We start from the raw sequence: 23,270 nt of genomic DNA on the forward strand, positions 1-23,270 counted from the left end.
CGCGAAAGGGGCCCCATGGCCTGAGTCACCCTCAGCCCCACCTGCGTGTGCGCGAGGGTGCATGGCCGGACACGAGTGCGCATGGATGATGGCGAGTGTGTGCGCCCGTGTCCGAGTGAGGGGAGTGTGAGTGTGAGCGCGGGGCCGCATGTCGGACTCGTGCGTGTGTGCAGGGGTCGCGTGTGGCGGTGGGCAAGCGGCTGTGTACAGGCGCGGGCGAGGTGGCCGCGGGGAGGATCGGCACCGGCCCCTCTCGGCCCCCAGGCGGCCTGCGTGGCTTTTTGACCCAGAGAGGCGGGGACGCGGGGACGCGCGGCCGCGGGGGCGCGACGGGGGCGGCGCGGAGCGAGGAAGCCCGCGGGGCGCGCGGCAGAGCCGGGAGGGAGGCGGGGGGCGCCCGAAGCCGTCCCCGCCCCACTCCGCTCCGCGGCGCCGCCGTTGCTAAGGCCGGGCGGGCGGGCGCCGGGCCCGAGGGCCCTTAGCAACGGGCCGCGGGCGCGCGCGTGGGGGGCCGGCGGGCGCGTGGGGCCGGCGGCGCTGGCGGGCTCCTGCCGCTCCCACGCGCGCGGGCGGCGGGGGCGGGGCGGCGGGCGCGCCGGGGATTTCCAGCGCGCGAGAGGAAGTGCCTGCGCGGGGCTGCGTGAGGGCGCGAGGGAGCGAGGGAGCGAGGGAGCGCGGCGCGGCCGCCGCGTGCGCGAGCCGGGGTTGCAGCCCAGCCGGGACTTTCCAGCCGGCGGCAGCCGCGGCCGCCGCCGGCTCTTCCCCGCCCCCCGCCATGGGGCAACCCGGGGAGCAGGACGCTGCGGACCGCGGCGGAGGACGCGCCCGGCGCCCCTGAGTCGGCCGAGCGGCAGCGGACCGCGAGGTAAGGGTCCGCGGCGGGCGGGCGGGCCTGGGCGCGCGGTCGGGCGCCTCCATCCCCCGCGCCTCCATCCCGCGCCCTCGGCGGTGGGGCCCGGGGGCCTCGGGGCTGCCGGGCGCGGCGCAGGCCCGGCCCGTCCCGGCGGCGAGTGCGGGGCGCGGCTTCAGCCCGGCCTCGCGCCCCAGCCCGGCTGCCTCCCGCCCCCGGACGCCTCAACTTCGGCAAACTTTGTCCCGGAGGCCGGGCTCAGGGCCCGAGGGGACCGCGGCGCCCGCAGCTTTTCAGGAAACAGGGCGCGCAGGCCTCGCCACGGTCGTGACCCCGGCTGGCGTTGAGGACCCGGCGCCCCGCGGGGCCGCGGGTTTCGCGCGGAGGGGCAGGCGGCTCGGGGGCTGCGTGGCCAAGCGCGCGGCCGGGGCCGTCTGGGGGGGGGCCCGGGCGTTATTGGAAAGTTGGTCCTGAGTCATGCCGCCGCAGAGGCGCCTCCGACCGCTTGGCGGGCGGCGCGGGGGTCGGGACGTGGGCCGAGCGCGCGAACCCCCTTCCTGCGGCCGCTGAGGGCCGGCGACTCCCGGGGCACCGGGCGGCTCCGGGCCGCGGGCTCTGCGTCTTCCCCGCGGGCGCCGGGCGGCTCTGGGCGGACTGGCGGGTTCCACGCCGCCAGCCGCGAGTGGGGACGTCGGTCTGGTATTTGGACCCGCGGAGAGAATTGTGTGGAAAATTCTCTCCCTTGGATCTGCAACAGTGAGAAACTGGAAACGGGTGAGGTGTCGTGGACGTGCTTGGAAATCCAAGAAGCCTTCAGGCTGCCGGCCGTGGACGGGACCAGTTGTATTTCACATTTTCCGAATTAAGCTCGGAATCAGTTTTCAGAATGAGCCGTGATGCGTGATGCGTGGTGTGTGTCTGTGTGTGTGTGGAGGCAATTCATTCATTTTTGTGGCGTCAGAAAGGTTATGTCGAGCGTCGTGGCGGCTTCATTTACATTCACAGCATACAGCTGGAGAGGAGCCATTCTCTATTTATTTTTTCTAGCGTTCGCTGCGACTACACACTGCCGGAGCCTTTGGAAATGTTGTTTGCTGTTACCCTGTATGTGTCTATAAAATTCCTACTGTAGGCAGTGGCCAAGTGGACCCTCAGTTCGTCCTGAGAGCTGCTCGTGCCTCTCACGTCTTTGAGAATGGCCTGTGAAAAGACTGCACCGCATGTAGGATGTCTGCCGGAGTGTACAGCATCCTCTCCTCCAGTGACAGGAAGCGTTTACCTTCCACCGTGGTGTGACAACGTCGATGTTAAGAATTAGTCTAAAGATGAAAATTCTTTGGCCAAAACAGGATGAGCCTTACCGGTGTGCAAACTGGAAAATATCCTACGGGACTGGCAGTCCTGTGAGTGGGTGCTCATGACGGAAACCCCGCCAGACCTTGGATTCCAGCGTCGCTAGTGAAAATCAGACCTTATCAAGGGTAAGGGTTAAGATGTAAGGTGTTCTCGCCCAGACGCCATCTGTCCCAGCTGTCAGTGCAGAAGCCAGGAAAGGAGGGAGAGCTGGCCAGGGAGAATTCCAGCTTTTTTTTTTTTTTTTTTTTTGGAGGCATTCATGTGAATTTCTCTGCGAGGGGAAGGAAGACCAATTATTTTCCTTGGATGCTATCCTTTCTTTTGGAATTAATAAGATGGCTTCACTCGGAGAAGGCTGTAAAGACATTTCATTGGAAACAGGCACTAACTGTGGCCCGTTGTTTCTGTTCATACCATCCAAATATTCCTATTCTTGTTCGTGCCTTGAAGAAAGTCCTTCATTTCACGGAGACGTCTGAGCCTGCGTTGCGGATTCTGATTCTCTCAATACTCCTGCAAGAATCCCTTTAATTTTTCACTGTGCAACTCAAGAAGGACCGTTCTGGGGACCGTCAGAATACATATGCTACTGATACTGTCGGGACAGATGAGAATGATTGATCACTCCCTTAAAATCCTTCTTTATGATGTTAAGGCTGTGCTTCACGAAAGAGAGAACTGCCACCGCGGCCTCGCAAGTCGGAGCTAGCTCAGGCAAACAAAGGAAATTGGTTAAATTTGCCCAACTCTATTTTCTCATCTTCGTATAGCAAGTGATCTGACCTATCAAGTATTATGCAATAGCTGAATTTCCTTGCAGTGGTCAGTTTAAAGAACTGTGAACTTAGCAGAGGTGACGTCTCATGGCCCACGCCCTCAGGGTCCACTCCGCGGAATCAGGACCCCTTGCTGCTGCTTTGCAAGTGTTCGTGGAGGAAGAAAAATCACTTGGTGTTCTTTTTTGGGTGGAAGAGTCATAATAACTGACATCAGATACAGAGAAACCGGGAAGAGGGAGAAAGAAGGAGGTGAGGCCCGAGGATTTGGAAGGCTACCAGAGAGAGGCAGCCGAGGCCTGAGTGTGGAGATGACGCTTAGACTCGCTTTGAGCAGGAGGGGTGAAGCCAGAGGGAGGGAGGCCCAGACGCCCCAGAGAGGTACAGGGGATAGGTGCCATGAGGTTGGCACCACCGCAGCAGGCTTTGGGTCTCAAAGAAATGAATGGAAATAGAAGAAAATGCAATTTTAAACAGAAAAGAAAAAAAAAACTAAGAAAATGTTATGTGTGCTTGTGTAAATTTTATTATTCATAATTAAAGATACAAAACGGCTTTCTCATTTTAGAAAGCTTTTATTGACTGTGTAAGCTCTGCACAACACTATTCCAGGAAAGGGTGTGGGGAGACAGACCACCCTAGGGAGAAGAAGGCGAAGTGTTTGCTATTAAGCATAATACGTTTTTTTTGGGGGGGGGGGTGAAGCTTATTGTCGGCCTGTACAGATGGCTTGGAGCAGGCTGGCAGGTAGTGGGATGTCATAAATGCTGATGTCTGTTGGTTTCTGTCAACTGTAGGAATCAGGTTGGAATCGATGCTGTATTCTGTATTCCTTAAGTGGCTTGTTAATTGGGACTTGGGAGTCTTTTTCTCATTTAATTAATGTTCAGTTAATGTGCCCTGAGTTCTCATAATGTTCTGGTTACGGTGCTAGGAAGAGTGAGACATAGCACCGTCTGTTAGTGTGTGATCTGCAGGGATATAGGGCATCTTGGCCCCTGTGCACGGTCAGGGGACATGCCAGAAATCAACAGATACTTGACTGAGACAGACCCAGACGGGAGCTTGTGGCAGGAAGGATATGGAGAAATGAAAATCCACCATCCTGCTCTCAGGGTGCTAACCACTTGGCAGAGAATAGTTTCTCTCACCAGGAAGAAACCAGGAAGTCCAAATGTAGGATGAAATGAGGTAGTGGATTGTGCAGAATTCCGAAAGTATGGTGGGAATCCACCATAGGGAAAGATAAAGCTCTTGGTTTGCTGAGATAGTCGGGTAAGTCTTCTGGGAAGCGGCGTCGAGTTGAGGCCCAGTGATAGGAAAGCTCTGGTATAGGGGCCATCTGAGCCCTCTTACAGGGCCCCCCCCACTTGTTTTGGTGAGACGGGACCCGACGACCCGACGGCTCACCTTCCTGTCACTCCTTGCCGGTAGATGCAGTGCTGGCCGTGCTGCTGGTCATCGGGTGTCCAGTTAGGACGTTGCATGTGCTGGCCTTTGGCCCTTGCTGGGGCCTTTTGTGACTGGGAGCTCATGTGGGTCAGGCATACTGTACTGTGAAGGGCATGGTCTGTGGAGGGGAACAGAGCAATGGGCCCTAACCTGGGTGGCACCACTTTGCTGTCCCTACCATTTTTCATTGTAGGTAGAAAGCCGAAAGTGGTAGGGGAGGGATATAAATGTTAAAAAGCCCCTTCCTAGCCCGGTATATGTCCACCTGGGGTCCCAGCTACTCCAGAGGAAGAGGTGGGAGGATCGCTCTGGTCTGGGTAACACAGTGAGACCCCCTGGCTTTAAAAGAAATGTATTTTATTTTATTTTGTTTTGAAACAAGGTCTCACTTTGTAGTCTGGGCTGGAGTGCAGTGGCCCGATCTCAGCTCATTGCAGCCTCCACCTCCTGGGTTCAAATGATTCTCTCACCTCAGCCTCCCAGGTAGCTGGGATTGCAGGCGTCCGCCACTACACATGGCTATTATTTATTTATTTTTTTTTTTGAGACAGATTCTTGCTCTGTTGCTTGGGCTGGAGTACAGTGGTGCAATCTCAGCTCATCATAACCTCCGCCTCCATTCTCTTGCCTCAGCCTCCCCAGTAGCTGGGATTATAGGGGTGCACCACTATGCCCGGCTAATTTTGTGTTTTTAGTGGAGGTGGGGTTTCTCCATGTTGGTCAGCCTGGTCTTGAACTCCTGACGTCAGGTGACCCGCCTGCTTTGGCCTCCTAAAGTGCTGGGATTACAGGCATGAGCCACCGCGCCTGGCCTTTTTTTTTTTTTTTGGAGACGGTTTCACTCTGTCACCCAGACTGAAGTGCAGTGGCACAGTCTCGGCTCACTGCAGCCTCCATCTTCTGGCTTCAGGCGATTCTCCTGTCTCAACCTCCTGAGTAGCTGGGATCATAGGCGTGCACCACCACACCCAGCTAATTTTTGTATTTTTAGTAGAGATTGGGTTTTACCATGTTGGCCAGGCTGGTCTGAAACTCCAGACCTCAAGTGATCCACCTGCCTTGGCCTCCCAAGGTGCTGGGATTATAGGCGTGAGCCACTGTGCCCAGCCTTCCCAGCTAATTTTTGTATTTTTTAGAAGAAATGGGGTTTTGCCATGTTGGCCAGGCTGGTCTTGAACTCCTGACCTCAGATAATCCACCCACTTTAGCCTCCCAAAGTTCTGGGATTACAGGTGTGGGCCACCTTGCCTGACCTGTTTATTTATTTTTTTCAGATGGAGTCTCGCTCTGTTGCCCAGGCTGGAGTGCAGTGGCATAGTCTTGGCTCACTGCAGCCTCTGCCTCCAGGGCTCAGTGATTGTCCTGCCTTAACCTCCTGAGTAGCTGGGACTACAGGTGCCTGCCCCTCTGTCTGGCTAATTTTTATATTTTTAGTAGAGAGCGGGTTTCACTATGTTGGCCAGGCTCGAATTCCCAACCTCAAGTGATCCACCCATCTTAGCCTCCCAAAGTGTTGGGCTTACAGGCGTGAGCCACAACACCATGCCCTGGCTCTGAAATAAAATTTTTAAAAAAGTTCCTCTCCCAACCTACTCCTCGGTCATCCAGGCTTAGATGACCTAAGTCACCTTAATTCTCAAGAACTAAAAAATTGGGGCCCTACATTTCATTTCATGATTTACTTTTTTTCTAAGATTTGTTCCATGCTGATTTAAAACATTAAAAAAAATTTAAATGGAGCTATTTGGTGGTAACTTCTGAGGCCATTCTGTCAAGAAAGATGAGGACATTCTGGTTTTCCCTCCAGTTGAAACCCTGGTTCTGTGGCAGAATCCAAAGTCGTGTGTATTAGAAACTTGATTTCTTTCAGTGGAGAGAAAAGCTAAGTTGATTAACCGAGGAGGGTAACGGCATCTGTAAGGCAACGGTAGCATCGAAGTGGTGAAGCCTGAGTCTCCAGGAGTCACCACAATCGTAGTGAAGGTTTCTCGAGATTCATTTTGTGTTCTGGAAGGTAAATGACTGTCAGGGGGCCTGCATACACAAGGTCATGAGGTGCCTGTTAGGCCTTCCCTCCTTCCCTCGAGGGCTGGGCACATGGTAAGCTCTTGGTCAGTGTTTGTGTCCAGATCCTGCAGGCTGGGAGACAGGAGGGATGTGACAGATGCCCAAACACGTGGTTCCACGTGTTTGGAATGTGTGTTGGCAGTTGGGTGTGCCTTCTGGCTGCCTCCCTTAGCTGTGTGCTGGAGGCCCGGCTTCCCTCCTCCTCTTCTGACATTGCTTAGCTCTAGGATTTGTTGCATCGGGAGGGAGGGTTGTTTGGTGGGAACTTTCATTTGACAGTGTACTTTTCTTGGATGCTTTTAATGACTTAAAAGCTGGAAGCACAGGAAAACTAGTTCTCTTGAGCTCTTTCATGTCCAGTAGTACCCGGAAATTATAACTTTATGCTGGAAATTAAACCCGCTCTTTGAAACTTTATGGGGTAAATTAAGAGTTTAGATTGCAGAGGCTTTTCTATGTGACTTTCTCCTTAGTTGGGGGTGGGAGAAGGTGATAAGCCCATTAAGTGTATTTTAAAATTTAATGTGAATGTTACATTGTACTCAGTCATATGCCTGATTGTTTTAATATAAACTTACCTTGTTCCCTAAATCTTTTAAAACTGTTGATTCTCCAAAAGATGCATTGTGTTTCTGGAATCTCACTGTGTATCCCTGGAGCTATCGACCCCATAGCTAGAGAAGTGTGGCACGGTGGAATTTCCCAGCTTTGAGGGACTGAATTCCAGTCTGCCCTCTGCATTTAGTGGCCGAATGACCTCAGGCAGGCTGCTTGGCCCCACGAATTGATTTCACCATCTATAAAATGGAGCTACTGGCACCAGGGATGTCACTTGCTTGTTCTGAGTGAGATGGATGGGAGAGCATTGTGCAGATGTTAGTTTTCATTAATAGAGGATTGAAATGTAATAGAGGAAGAATATTAAGATCTTAGAGTGTAAATATCAGATTCTGTTAGTTAGGAACCACAGACATTTTCTGGCTAGGGCCTCTCATTTTGTGTGGGAGGCAGCTGAGGCTTTGAATGTTAGGGTAAGTAACTCTCCCAAGGTAAATAATGGCAAAGCAAGGGCTGTTCACACAGGGTAGGTTTTCCCTGCATTTTTCATGTTTCTCACATTTGCTACGGCGAAGGTGCTTGGCTTTTTTTTTTTGAGATGGAGTTTTGCTCTTGTCGCCCAGGCTGGAGTGCAATGGCGCAATCTCAGCTCAGCACAACCTCTGCCTTGGGGGTTCAAGCAATTATCCTGCCTCAGCCTCAGCCTCCCGAGTAGCTGGGATTACAGGTGCCCCGCTGCCTTGCCTGGCTAATTTTTGTAATTTTAGTAGAGATGGGGTTTCACTATGTTGGCCAGGTAGGTCTGGAACTCCTGACCTCGGGTGATCATCCGCCTTGGCCTCCCAGAGTGCTGGGATTACAGGCGTGAGACACTGAGCCCAGCTTATGCTTGGCTTCTGATTTCAACTAGGGTTAATTGAGAATTGTTGAATCACCCATACTTTTTTTTGAGAACTTTCTAATGCGAGGGGCTATGCTAGTTGCTAAAGCAAAAAAGTCAGGTAGGATGCGGTCTGATCACTGTCTTCAAGGAGCTTCCACGTGATGGATGAGCCAGAAGAAGAATCTGGTTATGGCACCATATGGTAAATTCCACGACAGTGGAACAGAGGCGCTGCTGCACTGTGAAGGCGCTGTGCAGTTGGGACCTGGGTTAGGAGGAGGTGTTTCCCAAGGAGGTAACTTGTAGGGAAGCTGGCAGCAGGAGGGGAAGCCTTGGTTCTCCTGTGGCTGTCTTTCAGGGGAGAGGGTGCAGGAAAAGGGACGTGACCACCTCTGGGTGCTGCCTTTGTGACAGCCTAACTTCCGAGGGAGGAATTCTCCCCATTTTACAGATGAGGAAAAGGAAGAGCAACAGGCCTATTGGACAGGGTTCATGGTTTCACCATAGCTGAATTACAAAGCAGTTTTAGATTTTCTTCAGATTCTAAACCTAGTTTTGCTTTCAGAGTGGGCTTTATAGCAGTTTTGCTGCTATAGAGTGCTTTTTTGAGATGGTGTCTTGCACTGTTGCCAGTGGTGTGATCTCAGCTCACTGCAGCCTCTGCCTCCCGGGTTCAAGTGATTCTCCTGCCTCAGTCTCCCGAATTGCTAGGATTACAGGCACCCACCACCACTCCCAGCTAATTTTTGTATTTGTATTATAGTCAGGGTTTCACCATGTTGGCCAGGATGGTCTTGATCTCCTGACCTCGTGATCCGCCTGTCTCAGCCTCCCAAAGTGTTGGGATTACAGGCGTGAGCCACCGCACCTGGCTGCTATAGAAAGCTTTTAAAAAAAAAACTCTATTTTTCATGTAGCCTTTCCTTTTGATGCAACATCTCTTTGGCCTGTGTGGCTGATGATTCCAGGCAGCACTCAGTTCCATCTCTGCCGTAAGTTCCTTTCTTACAGCAGCCCCCTTGCATTCAAGCCCCTTTGACATACTCGGCTGGGAGGTTCTTTACGGTGGTGGCTCAGATGCTGCGTACAGCTTGCTAAGCAGCAGTCCCTAACCTGCTTTGTTAATGTGTTTTCTTCCCACTTCCTCTCTTAATTTACGTTTAAACTGGTAGTCTAGTAATAACAATAGTATTTAGTCATCATGTCTTTACAGGGTCTTACAGACAGGAGCTTGTTAATGCTGAACAAGTCCCCAAGGCCTGGTCACTCTGTAGAGAGCGTAATGGTTACAGCCTAGCACCTACTCATCTTGAATTTAATGATCACTACAGATTGCCTGAGGAAATACAAATTAAAGGCCTGGAAGCCCTCTCCACTTTCACAGGGAAAAGATGCTTGGCTCTTCCAGAACCCTTGTCAAGGTTTTGAACCAGGAAGGGTCAGTGGTGGCTGAGCAGAGGTGCAAGGGCTTGTTTCACGGCCATCTGTACCTGCTGCTGGAAGGGCCGTGAATCATGCAATGCAGCTGCATACTGAGGCCACTAGGTCAGGTCCTTGGGATGACAGAGGGTAGATTTCTTTGTTCTTAGACCTAAGTTGGCCCTTATAGGGTAGAGGCAGTGGTATGAGAGCAAGGGCCTTCTGTCTCTGGAGCCTTCCCTGCCTTCTCCAGCTTGAGGGATGTTTCTGTGCATCTTGGATGGTTCTCTAGTGTTGAGACAACAAGCCTCTCAAGGGTTGGGTCAGTTCATTCTTCATATTTCCACAGTCTGGCCTCAGGTGCACAGTAAAAGTGAGACCAGCTTACGTATGGGAGGAATCAGACCTGCTCTGAATTCTGGTCCGTCCTTCAGCTAACTGTGCTGTTAAATTACTTCCCTTCTGAACCACACTCTTCTCGTCTACGCAAAGGTCACTGTAGAGATGGATGGTGGGGACGGGCGCACAACGTTATGAATATTTGATACCACTGGACGGTAGATTACAATGGTAAATTTCATTGTGTATATTTTACCATAATAAAAAAGTAACTGTGAGACTTAAAAGTGTGCCTGGGCAGGCGTGAAGGCTCACGCCTGTAATCCCAGCACTTTGGGAGGTCGAGGTGGGTGGATCACCTGAGGTCACGAGTTCAAGACCAGCCTCACCAACATAGTGAAACCCCATCTCACCTAAAAATACAAAATTAGCCAGACGTGGTGGTGCATGCCTGTAATTTCAGCTACTTGGGAGGCTGGGGCAGGAGAATCGCTTGAACCTGGGAGGCAGAGGTTGTAGTGAGCCGAGATCATACCATTGTACTCCAGCCTGGGCAACAAGAGTGAAAATGTGTCTAAAAAATAAAAATAAAAATAAAAGAGCCTGTGCCAGGTGCAGTGGCTCACACCTATAGTCCCAGCACTTTGAGAGGACGAGGCAAGGGGATTGCTGGAACTCACGAGTTCCAAACCAACCTGGGCAACACAGTGTTAGAAGACTTCGTCTCTACAAAAAAATTTAAAAATTAGCTAGCATGGTGGCGTGGTCCTGTAGTCCCATCTAGCTACTCAGGAGGCTGATGCGGGAGGATTACTTGAGCCCAGGTCAGGGCTGCAGTGAGCTGTTACTGTGTTATTGCACCGTAGCCTGGGTGACTCAGTGAGACCCTGTCTCAAAACAAGAACAAGAAACATCTGAGTATGTGAGAGAACCTAAGAACCTAATATTTCAGAGGTGATCATTTCTCTTCCCCTTTCCTTTCCTGAGTGATTTCATAAAGGGAATGACTTATTAGCAAGGTGGATGACAGGCTGTCTTGGGAGTATGGCCTAGCCCTGGAAGAAATACCGGTGGGAGTAGAAGGACATTATTGGACTGCAAATAAATTATTTATAAAAGGGTAAAATGTCTAGAAACCAGAATCACAGTGTATTTGCACAAAAGGAACATCTATATTTAGATAACTCCCCTTTTTAAAATAAAGCAATTTTAGCATATGATGAATTTTTGTATTTAAATTCATATTTTAGCACTTTTTTCCTGTCATTTAGCAATAATAATATTCTTCAGTTTGCGCTGGGCATGGTGGCTCATGCCTGTAATTCCAACATTTTTGGTGGCTGAGATGGGCGGATCCCTTGAGGTCAGGAGTTCGAGACCAGCCAGGCCAACTTGGTAAAACCCCATCTCTGCTTAAAAAAAAAAATTAGCTGGGTGTGATGACATGTGCCTGTAGTTCCAGCAACTTGGGAGGCTTTGTTCTTAGACCTAAGTTGGCTCTTACAGGGTCGAGGTGGTGGTATGAGAGGTGATATGAGGCAGGAGAATAGCTTGAACCCAGGAGGTGGAGGTTGCAGTGAGCTGAGATCACTGCATTCCAGCCTGGGTGACAGAGAGAGGCTCCATCTCAAAAACAAACAAAAGTACAAGAAAATTAGCCAGGCATGGTGGCGTGCGCCTATAATCTCAGCTACTCTGGAGGCTGAGGTAGGAGAATTGCTTGAACCCAGGAGGCAGAGGTTGCAGTGAGCGCAGGTCAGCCATTGTGCACTCCAGCCTGGGTGACAGAACAAGACTCCCAACTCAAAAAAAAAAAAAAAAACCAAAACCTTTTTCAGGCCAGGCATGATAGCTTACACCTGTAATATCAGCACTTTGGGAAGCTAAGGGAGGATCACTCAACTCCAGTAGTTTGAGAGCAGCCTGGGCAACAGAGCAAGACTCCATCCATCTCTACAAAAATAATTAGCTAGGCATAGTGGCTTGAGCCTGCATGTAGTCCCACCTACTCCAGAGGCTGAGGCAGGAGCATTGCTTGAGCCCAGGAATTCGAGGCTGCTATGATCGCACCACTGCACTCCAGCCTGGAGGACAGACAGAGAACCTGTTTTTGAAAAACAACGGCCGGGTGTAGTGGCTCACACCTGTTATCCCAGCACTTTGGGTGGCCAAGGCAGATGGATCACCTGAGGTTGGGAGTTCGAGGCCTGCCTGATCATCATGGAAATACCCCATCTGCTAAAAATACAGACTTAGCCGGCCATGGTGGCACATGCCTGTAATCACAGCTACTCGGGAGGCTGAGGCAAGAAAATCGCTTGAACCCGGGTTGAACCCGGGAGGTGGAGGTTGCAGTGAGCTGAGATCAAGCCATTGCACTCCAGCCTGGGCAACAAGAGTGAAACTCCATCTTAGCAAACAAACAAGCAAAAAAAACAACTTTTCATTTCCCCTTGCCCATTATCTAATCACTCGCATTTTCCAATCCTCCCATCCCTTGATAACCTCTAATCTGCTTTTGGTCTGTATGGATTTGCCCATTTTAGATACAGCATCTAGGAATCATGTAACTTGTCTTTTGTGTCTGGTTCCTTTCACTTAGCGTGATGTTTTGAGGCACAGCCAAGTGGTAGCGTGTGTCAGTATTTTGTTCCTTTTCATTGCTGAATCATAACCCATTGTATGTACATATCTGCCACAGTCTGTCCATTCGTTTGTGGGCATTTGGATTGTGTCTCCTCTTCGGCTAGTAAGAGTAATGCTGCTGTATGCATTTGTGTACAAGTTTCTGGGTAGGTGTGTTTTTATCTCACTTGGGTATGTACCTCGGAGTGGAACTGCTGATCGTGCGGTAATACTGTGTTTAACTTACCCCCGCCAGCAGTATTCCAGTTTCAGGACACCTTTGCGAAATTTATTCTTATTTTTTCCTTTTTCATATCATATGGGTAATGTGCCAGTGTCGCAGCAAGGTTTAAGGGTGGCATATCTCACACATGCATCTGAATACTCAATCACATTTAATGAACTACAAAAGGATTGTGTGTGTGTGTGTGTGTGTGTGTGTGTATTTTTGATTAAAGCTCTTCTAGTTAAAGTGGTATCAAATTGTGGTTTGGGTTTGTATTTTCTTGATGAGCAAAGGTATTGAGTGTCTTTTCATGTGACTCTTGGCCATTTGTATATTTTTTTAGGGGAATGATGTCTGTTGAGTTGTAAGTTCTTTATATATTCTGGATGTTGAACTCTTTTCTTTTGAAACAGAGTCTCACTCTTGCCCAGGCTAGAGTGCAGTGACATGATCTTGGCTCACTGCAACCTCCACCTCCTGGGTTCCAGGAATTCTTGTGCCTCAGCCTCCTGAGTAACTGGGACTCCAGGTGTGCACCACCATGCCCGGCTAATTTTTGTATTTTTTAGTGGAGATGGGGTTGTGCCATGTTGCCCAGGCTGGTCTAGAACTCCTGGCCTCAAGTGATCCACCCACCTCAGCCTCCCATAGTGTTGGGATTAGAAGCGTGAGCCACTGCACTCAGCCTCTTCTGAGTCTTATGGTTTTAGTTCTTTAGGTCTTTGATCCATTTGAGTTAATTTTTGGATTTGGAATGAGGTAGCAGTCCCAGTTCATTCTTTTGAATGTTTTGATTTAGTTTTTATTGAAACTATTTATTGAAAACACTGTTCTTTCTCTATTGAATGGTCTTGGCACCCTTGTTAAAAATAAATTGGCCATAGATATTTGCATTTATATCTGGACTCTCAGTTCTGTTCTGTTGCTCTGCATGTCTGATACATCAGTATCACACTATATTAGTTAGTTATCATGCTGCTAATTAAGACATACCCAAGACTAGGTAATTTATAAAGAAAAAGAGGATTAATGGATCATAGTTTCACATGGCTGGGGAGGCCTCACCATCATGGTGGAAGGCAAAGGAGGAGCAAAGCATGTCATATCATACATGGCAAGTTATCACCATACATGGCAGCAGGTAAGAGAACCTGTGCAGGAGAACTGCACTTTATAAAACCATCAGCTCTTGTGAGACTCGCTGTCTCACTTTGTTTATCAACTGCACTTTTCAGATCTTGTGAGACTTACTATCACGAGAACAGCACAGGAAAAACCTGCTCCCATGATTCAGTTACCTCCCCCCAGGTCCCTTCCCACAACGTGTGGGAATTATAGGAGCTACAGTTCAAGACGAGATTTGGGTAGGGACACAGCCAAACCATATCACATACTGTTTTGATTACTGAAGGTTTGTAGTAAGTTTTGATATAGTAAGTTTGGGAAGTGTGAGTCTCCCAACTTTTTCATTTTCTGTTGTTTTGACTGTTTTGGGCCAGTTGCAATTTTATATGAATTTGAATGTCAGCTTTTTCATTTCTGCAATAAAGGTCATTGGAATTTTAATAGGGAGGGCATTGATTCAGTAGGTTGTTTTTGGGGGGGTGCAGTCTTAACAATACTGTCTTCCAATCCTTGAGCATGGGATGTGTTTTCATTCAGTTATTTCTTCTTTAGTTTCTTTCAGCAATGTTTTGTAGTTTTAGCATACACATCATTAATCTCTGAATAAATTTATTTCTGGGTGCTTTATTCTTGAGGGTTCTATTGTAAATGAAATTATTTTCTTACCTTTTTTTATTTGAATTGCTCATTGCTGAAGTATTGAAACAACTGATTTTTTTTATGTTGGTCTTAAGCCTTACAATGTTGTTGAATTTATCACCGCTAGTAGTTATTTTGTAGGTTCTGTGGGATTTCTTTATACAGAATCATGTCACCTGCATATACAGTTCACTTCTTCTTTCTAGTTTGAGTGCCTTTTATTTCTTTTTCTTGGCTGATTGCTCTGGTTAAGACATTTAGTACAATGTTGAATAGCAGTGGTGAAAGTGAGCATCCTCATATTGTTCCTGATCGTAGGGGAAGCTTTTCACCATTGATGATTAAGTTAGCTGTGTTTTGTTTTGTTTTGCTTGCCTGCCTGCCTTCCTTCCTTCCTTCCTTCCTTCCTTCCTTCCTTCCTTCCTTCCTTCCTTCCTTCCTTCCTTTTTTTTTAGTGTCTAGCACTGTCACCCAAGCTGGAGTGCAGTAGTGCAGTCATGGCTCACTGCAACCTCTGCCTCCCAGGCTCAAGCGATCCTCTCACCTCAGCCTCCTGAGTAGCTGGGACCACAGGCACATGCCATAATGCTCAGCTAATTTTTTGTATTTTTGGTAGAGATGGGTTTTGCCATGTTGCCCAGGCTAGTCTCAAACTCCTGAGCAGTCAGCCCACCTTGGCCTCCTAAAGCGCCTTTTTTTTTTCTCGACCATGTCTCGTTCTTTTGACCAGGCCGAGTGCAGTGATGTGATATAGCTGACTGCCTTCTTGAACTCCCAGGCTCAAGCAATGCTCCTTCCTTAGCCTTCCAGGTAGCTGGGACTACTACAGGTGCAAGCCACCACACCCTGCTAATTTTTTAATTTTTGTGGAGACAGGGTCTTGCTATGTTGCCCAGGTTGGTATCAAATTCCTCAACTTGAGCAGTTCTCCTGCCTCAGCCTCCCAAATAGTTGGGATTACAGGTGTGCACCAATATGCCCAGTTGATTAATTTTTTTTTTTTTTTTTTTTTTTAAGAGACAGAGTCTTGCTGTGTTGCCTAGGCTGATCTCAAACTCCTGGCCTCAAGTAGTCCTCTTTCCTCAAACTCCCAAAACGCTGGGATTACAGGTGTGAGCCACTGTACCTGGCCACTGACTTTTTCTTTTAATGAAAGGTTGTTGAATTTTGTCAAATGCTTTTTGCACATCTTCTGTTACGATCTTTTTTTCATTGTTTTATTAATGTAGTGTATTATATTGATTTTTTTTTGTATGTTGAATCACTCTTGCATTCCTGGGATAAATCTCACTTTGTCATGATATATAATCCTTTTAATATGTTGTTGGATTGAGTTTGCTGCTGTTTTGTTGAAGCGTTTTTGCGTCTATGTTCATTAGGAATTTTAGTCTGTACTGTTTTCTTTTTATTTTTGAGACAGAGTCTTCCTTTGTCAACCAGGCTGGAGTGCAGTGGCACGGTCTTGTCTCACTGCAACCTCAGCCTCCCCAGTACCTGGGATTACAGACATGCACCATCATGCCCAGCTAATTTTTGTATTTTTAGTAAAGACAGGGTTTTGCCATGTTGGCAAGGCTGGTCTCGAACTCCTGGTCTCGTGATTCGCCTGCCTTGACCTCCCAAAGTGCTGGGTTTACAGGCATGAGCCACCACACTTGGCCTGCAGTTTTCTTTCCTTGTGGTATCTTTGACTTTGGTATCTGGGAGTCAATCTTTTTTTGAGACAGGGTTTTACTCTGTTGCCCAGGTTGGAGTGCAGTGGCACAATCTTGACTCATGTAGCCTTGGCCTCTTGCACTCAGTGGTCCTCCCACCCAGCCGCCTGAGTAGCTGGGACTACAGGCACATGCCACCATATCCAGCAACTTTTGTTCATTATTTTGTACAGACGAGGTCTCAGTATGCTGCCCAGGCTGGGCAACTCCAGGCCTCAAGCGAGCCTCTTGCCTCAGCCTCCCAAAGTACTGGGGTTATAAGTGTGAGCCACTGCTCCCAGCCCCCAGTCATATTTTGACTGTGAATCATGTTTCTTTAGAATTTTGAAACCTGCCCTCTCCTAACTCAGAAAATTCTAGGAGGGTTTCCAAGCAGACAACCCTGACTTCTCTGGCCGGGATGATGATGATCATACTGTGTACCTCCCCTTTTCTGAACACAGATACATTCATGTTTTAGGGCCAGCTCTAAGCATAGGAGGTACCCTTAACAGCTTACAGCTGAGGAAGATCATGGCTGACAGCACACCACCAGTGCAGCATCAGGGAAGGGAACTCTATTCCTGATGCCAGGGCAGGAAAGAGATGTGCTGCTTTCATTTCCTGAAAAAGCCACAGATTGTTCCGGGTAATGGTTGCTGAGTAAGAAACCACTGTAAACATCAGTGACTTAAACAGTAATTGACCATTACACCTAATGGTTCTGTGGGCTCATCAAGCAGGGCTCAGCTGGGTGATTCTTCTGCTCCATGTGGCATTGATGGAGGTGATTTATTGGTATTCATCTTTTGGCTGGTCTAGTCCTGAGATGGCTGTGCACACATGCTTGGAAGGTTGGAAGGCCAGGCTCAGGGGAGCCTCCCTCTCCTTGGGCTCTCTGGGCCTCTGCAGATGGCTTTTCTCCTAAGGTGGTTGTACTTGTTACATGACAACTCAGAACTCCTCGAGTGAGTGTTCTAGGAGAGGAAGTGGAAGCTGCTAGTGTCTCTCTCTTTTTTTCTTTTGAGATAGGGTCTCACTGTGTTGCCTATTCTGAGTACAGTGGTACCATCATAACTCATTGCAGCTTCAAATGCCTGGGTGGAAGTGATCCTCCCAGCCCAGCCTCCCCAAGTAGCTGGGATTACAGGTGCATGCCACCAGGCATGGCTAATTTCTTATTTTTTAATTTTTTGTAGAGACAAGATCTTGCTATGTTGCCCAGGCCAGGCTTGAACTCCTGGGTTCAAATGATCCTCCTACCTTGGCCTCTCAAAGTGTTGGGATTACAGGTGTGAGCCCAGTCCAGAGCTGCCAGTCTTTTAAGCCTGGGCTTGGGTATCAGTGTAGCATTTTTCTTGCCATGTTCTAAAAAGACAACAGAACCCTCCCATATTTGAGTAGAGGGGACATGGACCCTAAATATTGATGAAAGGAGGGTCAGGGAATTTGTGACTTGTCTTTAATCCAGTATTATGTGGTGGCTAGATTCCATCGTGCTCTCAGTGATACATGTTAGATACCCATTGGAAAACTTACGGTGGGCTAAACTGTGCATTACTCATTTTCAGTGAGAAAGTACATTCTGTGTTCTGAATCAATCATTTCTGATAAACTTTTGGAGTATACCTATTCATAAAATAATTGCCTCTAAAATGTATGTTTTACTTAGCAGCCATCCTTGTGTATCTGTCAAATTTTTTCAAGTACAACTTTGGGTCCATACATTTTTTCTTCCTATTACTAATTCATTTTAAAAATTAGTTGAAGCTGGGCGTGGTGGCTCACGCCTGTAATCCCAGCACTTTGGGAGGCTGAGGCGGGTGGATCACCTGAGGTCAGGAGTTTGAGACCAGCCTGGCCCTCATGGTGAAACCAAGTCTCTACTAAAAATACAAAAAAAAATTAGCCAGGTGTGGTGGCAAATTCCTGTAATCCCAGCTACTCAGGTGGCTGAGGCCGGAGAATCATTTGAACCCAGGAGGTAGAGGTTTCAGTGAGCTGAGATCGAGTCATTGCACTCTAGCCTGGCAACAAGAGTGAGACTCCGTCTCAAAAAAAAAAGTTGAAACCTTCGCTTTTATTTTAAAGAATATTGTGGAGTTTAAAATATTTCTCTCTGTTCTTAAAAAAAGCTTCATTGAGAAAATATTAGTAAGTCTATATATCCTACATTTCCTTTCGTTTACCTTAGATCATTCTAATAAATCCTCTAGAGACTTATTAGAATAAAGTTATGGCTATTTTATGTAGAAAAGTGTAGGATAATTTGACTGTGTACAGAGGGGTGTATGTGCAGAGGTGTGTATGTATGCACTCTAACATAGAAACCCTGCCTTCCTGGCCTGTCTCAGCTGATTGTTGCAACACTGTTTGAGCCGAGCAAACATGATGAGGTCACAGAGAAGCGAGGGAGTGGATCTAAATAATGAAACAGAAATCTGTGTGTTTGGCTCCAGTGGAGTCCTGGTGTATTGGGATTAATGAAGGAGGAGCTGTGTCTGCCTGTGTTCCACGAGTGCCCCTTGCTTGTACCTGTATGGAGAACCCCAGCATCCCTGGCTGGAAAGCCACCTAATCCTGTGTTTCCCAGGCCTAACCTTCCTTTATTCCCAGATAAGTCATTCCTGGAAAGCTGACCTGTGCACGGGAGGCGTGAATGAGGAGAGTGAGGCACTGTGGTGTTAGGGTACATGTCTATTACGTGTATAGATGTTTAGCCATTGTTTCTGGCTCACAAGTCCCATAGCCCTCCTTACAGTCTTTTGCTATAATGTTGGGTGTCTTGCCTCCTTTCAGCTGCCCAAGGCAGGACTCTAATCTGATTGTGAGTCAGAAGACCCTTATTCCAGAGAGGGACCTACCCCATTCCCTAGAGGAAGGAATGCTGCACAGAGAGGCCAAGAAAAGTCTACAACAACAGGCCTTGGTTTTAGATCATGTTTTTTTTGTCCAAAAATGTTTCTACATGGTTGTAAATCATGCGTATGTAATGAAGCCTCCATAAAAACTCAAGGAGAGGCTGGATGTGGTGGTTCACACGTGTAATCCTGGCACTTGGGGAGGCTGAGGCAGATGGATCATTTGAGGTCAAGTTTGAGACCAGCGTAGCCAACATAGTGAAACCCTGTCTCTACTAAAAATACAAAAATTGTCTGTGTGTGGTGTCAGGTGCCTGTAATCTCAGCCTCTTAGGAGGCTGAGACAGGAGAATCACTTGAACCCAGGAGGTGGAGGTTGCAGTAAGCTGAGATCACACCATTGTACTCCCACCTGGGGGACAGAGCAAGACTGTCTCAAAAACAAACGAAAACTCAAGGAACAGCATTTGAGAGTTGCCAAATGGTGGAACATATAGAAGTTTCTGGAAGATGGCCCGAGGGAGGGCATGGAAGCTCCCTCCCCCGCCTCATACCCCCCCCTTTGCATCTCTTCATCTATGTCTTCTGCAGTATTCTCCATGATATAACTGTAAGTGGAAGTACATATTTCCCTGAGTCCTATGAGCCACTCTGGTAAATTAATCAAATCCATAGAGGGCTTGTGGGCCAGAAGTTGCAGAGGCCTGGAATTGCAATCGGTGTCCGAAGTGGGGATGGGGGTGAACAGTCTTGGCAGCTGAACTCCCAACAGCTTTGTTCACAGAATTCTTCTGTGCTGGTGATTGTTGTAATGGCTTGAGAGCAGAGGAGAAACACAGGTTGAGAGAGTCCCCCCTACCCGACAGTCCCTGGTCAATGCCCTGGAATGACTGGCTGCTGCCTGGAATTGCAGAGGCCTGAGCACCCCTGCCTCTCCTCCCATGATTCCTGAGGGCAAGATGTCTGGTCTGCATGGTCTGAGGTCTCTTAGGAAGGTAGAATGTTAATGTCTATGTTTGAATAGGGGTGGCTGCTCCTCTTTCTGTTCTTTTGAATTCTGAAAGTATGCTGGCCTTTGACATAGTGGAAGGGACAGAATCGTTGCTCTCTGTGAGCCTTTGGGCTTGCTTCCTTAGGTACTACCTACTTTCTCATTCACCATTGCCTTCAGGATTCTTTCTACCAGAATGCAGTGGCTGTGGCCTGGGGGTGACCAGCATGGGGGCCAAAGACGGGCAGTTGAGGCCTGGGGAGGGTAGTAGGCAAGGCCGGAGGGCAAGGGCGGGGACAGTGTCATTCACACAGTTAAAACGCGCCCTTGGCCTTCTCCTTTCTGTGTTCTGCATCTTATAAAATAGATATTGCCTTGTGTTAGGATGATCGATACAGTTACCCCTTTTTATATTGTCTTAAGCTTCTTAGAAACTGCTTTATATTTTGGTCACTTACTCTTGGAGTGAGACATGTAACGTATAGTTCAACCTGAAAAAAGTGGTCTGAGAGGCATCTTCATAAAGTCCCCAATTCTGTATATGATAAGGTCACATCAGGCATCAGGCTTTGACATTCTGCTCCTTTACACGTATTACTACGAATGTAAACGTTTCTGGAGTGTACAGAATGGTGGGAAGCACGGAGATTATTTGCTGGAGAGCCAGAGGCAGGAGGCGAGGAGACAGTGGCTTCCCCCCTGTGGAAACCTGCAGTGGAAGGACGAGAGTCCAGGAGGAGTTAGAGACCAGTGGTCTAGTCCCATCTGTCTCTGTGACCTTGGGCAAGTCATTGAATCTCTTGACCTCCTCCCGTGCAAAGCCTCGTCTCCTTGCATGGCATTATGGGGATAATAGTTGTGAAAATAAAATAATCAGCTTTTAAAATTTAGCTCACCACAAAAACGAAAACTGGCGTTTAAGGTTAAAGGCACTTGTTTGTATCTTCCAGTCGGGAAAGAGAGGACGGGCGATGTCCACCAAACGTTCACTGGTTCAGCATATATTTAACTACCCCGTGCCTGGCTAAGCTTAGGGACTCCGTGTGTCTTCATGTGTCTGTGCTAAGTATACAAAGAAAAACAACCTTTAAGTGAGCACTGGCCAAATATCCAGCTTAGATCAGCAAACCTATTCTGTTTTTGAGACCGGGTCTTGCTCTGTTGCCAGGTTGGAATGCAGTAGCTTGATCACAGCTCACTGCAGCCTCCACCTCCCAGTCTCAAGTGATCCTCACACCTGGCTAAGTTTAAAACATTTTTTGGGCCAGATGTGGTAACTCACACCTGTAATCCCAGCACTTTGGGAGGCTAAGGAGAGCAGATTGCTTGAGTGCAGGAGTTTGAGACCAACATGGACAACATGGCAAAACTTCATCTCTACAAAACAGATACAAAAATTAGCCAGGTGTGGTGGCATGCGCCTGTAGTTCCAGCTACTTAGGAGGCTGAGCTGGGAAGACAGCTAGAACCTGGGAGGCAGAGGTTGTGGTGAGCCAAGATCACACCACTGTACTCCAGCCTGGGCAACAGAGTGAGACCCTTTCTCAAAAATTAAAAAAAAAAAAAAAAAATTTTGTAGAGGTGGAGCCTCTCTATGTTATCCAGGCTGGTCTCAAATTCCTCTTGCCTCAGCTTCTCAAAGGGCTGGGATTACAGGCATGACCACTGTACCCAGCCTCAGCAGACCTCTGTAAAGCACTTCATGGATGCCAGTCCTGCTGTTACGGTGCCAGGTAAATGCATAAAAATGTTCCGTGAGGCACTCTGTGTTCTTAAGAAACTCAGACTGCTAATTTCAGTCTGGAACCTGACATTATGAAGGAGGCAATAGAACAAAGAAGGGGGCAAATTACAGGATGAATAAATTAGCAAAAGCTAATACTCAGGTCAGAATAGGACTCTCGTTCAGTTTACGTGAGGAATTTGACCAAATGAGCTTCTGCAGAGAACCAGCATTAGGGTGGTGACCGGGCTGGGGTGCATACATGTCATGTCAGACGTGGTCCGAGACTGAGTGTGACAGGCAGTGGCTGATTTGGACTACTGGAAGCAGAATGAGGAGTCGGGTGGCGCGGGAGGAGGTGAGTGCTGTGGAAGCCCTGCTCAGAGTCCTCACGCCGGGCATGTTCGGGAGGAGCTTAGCAGGCATCAGAGGAGCTGCTGAGAGTTTACACAGCGAGGAACCAGCTGCACGACTGCTCGTGTCCTTTCCATCTTAGCATCTCAGGAGCATAATTCAAAATCCACAGTTTGATGCGCGTGTGCAGATTCCACTCAGTTCATGAATTAATTCCGGTAGTGTAGCCCAGTTCCAGTCCAAGTGTTAGCACTTCTTTTCTTGTTTTTTTTTTGAGACAGAGTCTTGCTCTGTTGGCCAGGCTGGAATGCAGCAGTGCGATCTTGGCTCGCTGCAACCTCCACCTCCCAGCTTCAAGCGATTCCCCTGCCTCAGCCTCTCGTGTAGCTGGGACTACAGACATATGCCACCATGCCTGGCTAATTTTTGTATTTTTAGTAGAGATGGGGTTTCGCCATGTTGGCCAGGCTGGTCTCGAACTCCTGGCCTCAAGGGATCCACATGCCTTGGCCTCCCAAAGTACTGGAATTACAGGCAGCTACCACGCCCAGCTGAGCACTTGTCTCGTAGTCCTACTAAGTATTTGCTTCCGTCAGCTGCCAGGCAGCGACGGTTTGCACATTTATTTGCGGTTGTCCTCCAGAACTTGGCCTTTAGTGTGGTATGTGTAGGATTTTGTTGATTCCAAGGGAGGGTAAAAAAAATGCTGTGATCCCCAGAACCTAGGATGGCTGGGGTATTTTGTCTCTGAGGAATTTAGTAACATTTTGTGGTCATTGCTAGAATCTTCCCAGACTCCTCTGATGGAAAGTAGGGACTCCAAGGGGAACTCCTGACTGGGCTTGTAGGCTGCCTTCTCAGAGTCTTACTTTATTAGTGGTTTATTTCTCTTCATGGGCTACTAGAGATGACTGGAACAACTGAGGCCACCACCCCATACCATTTCTATCAGTGAAGACCCCGGAAATGCAGTTTGAGAGGGAGTTTTAAAGAGCTCCTGGGGTGCTGATGCCCTGCTGGACTAGGAGCCTCTGGTCTAGTGGAAGCAGCACACTTGCTTCCCTTCCAAGGGCCCCAGTGCTTTAGGAATGCAGGCTCCCAGGCCCTGCCTCAGACCTGCTGACTCACAGTCTGCTCTCCGCAAGGCGATTAGGGGATTGTCACGTTCACTTAAGTGTGAGAAGCACCGTGCAGGCTTTGGCTGAGAGAGTCGGGGTTCTTACCTTGCCTGCCTTTCTTCTTTCCCAGAGGCATGAACTTGACCAAGTTACCTGGCCTTTCTGAGCCAGGACAGCAGCACATAAAGCGAGTACGATAGTGCAGGCCGCAATT

The 23,270-nt window shown here is 48.5% G+C and overlaps 1 protein-coding gene and 1 non-coding gene across 6 annotated transcripts in view; one reads left to right on the forward strand and one right to left on the reverse strand.

Annotated features, from left to right (window-relative positions):
- Positions 1–505: 505 nt before the first annotated feature.
- Positions 506–23,270, forward strand: part of TRAF3 (TNF receptor associated factor 3) — a 138,213-nt gene continuing 115,448 nt past the window's right edge. For 3 of the 5 annotated variants that reach the window (XM_035261594.3, XM_078335803.1, XM_035261592.3), the window contains exon 1: positions 506–865. The gene's annotated coding sequence lies outside the window, so the exon portion shown is untranslated. The remainder of the gene's footprint in view (positions 866–23,270) is intronic. The other 2 variants (XM_035261588.3, XM_035261590.3) reach the window with 2 other exon arrangements.
- On the reverse strand, positions 12,639–12,740 carry LOC118145429 (small nucleolar RNA U13). The gene has a single exon (XR_004730544.1). It is a non-coding gene; the product is annotated as a small nucleolar RNA U13 (small nucleolar RNA).

This window comes from Callithrix jacchus, chromosome 8 (genome assembly GCF_049354715.1).
Source record: "Callithrix jacchus isolate 240 chromosome 8, calJac240_pri, whole genome shotgun sequence".
Lineage (NCBI taxonomy): Eukaryota > Metazoa > Chordata > Mammalia > Primates > Cebidae > Callithrix > Callithrix jacchus.